The sequence below is a fragment of the Penaeus chinensis genome, chromosome 13, assembly GCF_019202785.1.
Source record: "Penaeus chinensis breed Huanghai No. 1 chromosome 13, ASM1920278v2, whole genome shotgun sequence".
Lineage (NCBI taxonomy): Eukaryota > Metazoa > Arthropoda > Malacostraca > Decapoda > Penaeidae > Penaeus > Penaeus chinensis.
The window spans coordinates 10,819,247-10,821,746 of NC_061831.1; positions in this window are offsets into that span (position 1 = coordinate 10,819,247).

The window sequence follows — 2,500 nt, forward strand, 5'->3', positions numbered from 1 at the left end:
GTATATGTGTGTCTTTATATGTGTGCGTGTGTGTGTGTGTGTGTGTGTGTGTGTGTGTGTGTGTGTGTGTGTGTGTGTGTGTGTGTGTGTGTGTGTGTGTGTGTGTGTGTGTGTGTGTGTGTGTGTGTGTGTGTGTGTGTGTGTGTGTGTGTGTGTGTGTGTGTGTGTGTGTGTGTGTGTGTGTGTGTGTGTGTGTTGTGTGTGTGTATCTGTGCTATACATACACTTGTATGTATGTACATTAAATGCTATGCAACATTTTGCAAGTACCCTCCAGCTTTAGCGCAATGTATTTGCATGACCCTCCTGACCTGTCACAACAGCCTGTGTTTTCATCGTATCTGGAATCTCATTTACAGTATGAAAAAAAAAACAATGTGTGTTTATCATTGTAGTTAGTAAACAAATGATTAAAGAAAGCATAAAACAACAGATTTCTGAACTGAATGACTTGTTATTGGTAGATAGAGATAAAGGGTAAGGAATAGATATAAAACCGGAAAGTAAAGATGTATAGCACAGAGAGAATGAGAGAAAAGGTAAAAAAAAAAAAATTCCACTGCAATAAATTGGAAGGAGAGCTAGGTAAACACACCCTCTTTATTCCTCTCTCTCTCTCTCTCTCTCTCTCTCTCTCTCTCTCTCTCTCTCTCTCTCTCTCTCTCTCTCTCTCTCTCTCTCTCTTTGTGTCTGTGTATGCAACTCTCTCTCACTAGGTAAACACACCCTCTTTATTTCTCTCTCTCTCTCTCTCTCTCTCTCTCTCTCTCTCTCTCTCTCTCTCTCTCTCTCTCTCTCTCTCTCTCTCTCTCTCTCTCTCTCTCTCTCTCTTTCTCTCTCTCTTTCTTTGTGCCTGTGTCTGCCCCTCTCTCTCACTAGGTAAACACACTCTCTCTCTCTCTCTCTCTCTCTCTCTCTCTCTCTCTCTCTCTCTCTCTCTCTCTCTCTCTCTCTCTCTCTCTCTCTCTCTCTCTCTTTCTCACTCACTGTCAGTGTCACAGTCTCTGACCTCTGTATCTCTCTCTGTTTCTCTCTCTTGATGTAACGTGTCAAATTATTATATTACCTTGAATCTGTCACTATGTCAGTTACCAATAATTATCCTCCTCAACATGTCAATTACCAATAATTATCCTCACCAACATTTCGATCATCAAATAATTATGATCGCCATGTTTGTTATCAAATAATTTTCATGAGCTTATCAAGGGCGTCTTGACTGCGTTGAAAAAGGGAGTATAATTTTTTGTTTACATTTCATTAGTAGAAGATCCATGATAACAGAGGGCTTGCTTAAAGATGAACTGTAGGTTTTGTGCTGAAGTGTACAACAGGTGTACACTCGCTAAAAAAAAAAAAAAAAAAAAAAAAAAAAAAAAAAAAAAAAAAAAAAAAAAAAGTGTCTTTACTCGGGAGAAGATAAAACCGAAACGATCGCTAGGCGTTGATTCGGAAATGTTGGTACTTTTTTTTTTTTTTTTTTTTCAAAGCTCGGAACAGATGAATCTTCATGTGTTCGAATACTGTTTCGGAGATGATGCGACTAGGACCTCGTTCCATTCCAGTATTAGCAATGGAGACCTCTAAGACCATTTGTATCGCCATAATTACGCTTTATTCTGAGGAACTACCAAGAGACGACATATCAAGATTAGGTATTTCGAACCTAACCGTGCCTCTGTGGATCCAACAACACCAAGCAACTGGATCCACCAAGACAAGGCCAGAAGTGGCCACCCTAGATGCACGACGGAGGAAGATGATCAAGTAAATGTCATTCAAAACTATAAGTGGGTTTGAGAAGGGGGCGTGGCTTGTCGTTAGTTGCCACGTCACCTTACCGTGAATCATTTTCTTCTTCGTTATCTATTGTCAATATTTTTTTTAGTATTGTAACAATCCACAACTATTGCAAGGGATCCGAACCCCTTTTGTTCGGCTGGCAACAGCACACAGACTGACAGAAATCGCTGGGCAGAGAAGCGGTGTCGGGGAGTTGACGGATGGCAGGCCCGGCAGATTTCCGGGGTATACCTAGTTGGAACCCCTGGACGAGATGTTTCTACCGTCGATGAGGGCCAAGGGGTTTCCCGAGATGAAGCCGTGTTACCTCGTCCAGGAGAACAGCCCCATCCACACGAGCAGTGTCGTGAAGGCGTGATTTCGGCAACACCCCGAAATTACGCTGTGCCACATCCACCAAAAATCGCCAAATCTCAATATCATGTTTGGGCAGCCATGGGCAGAGACTTCCCCCAAGATTATACCTGTTGCACAAGTAATCACGACAAGAGAGCGATTGCGCTCAGCAGACGGACGCCAGTTAACGGCGGCGTTAGTGGCATCCATGTCACGTAGACTTGGCAGCGTTCGCCAAGCTGGTGGCGGTAACCTAAAATATTAATAGTATTATACATTTCAAAACCCTAATGAAGATGAGCGAAGTGAACAAAACTTAAAAAAAAAAGAAAAAAAAAAGTTATTCTAGGGGCATGTCAAG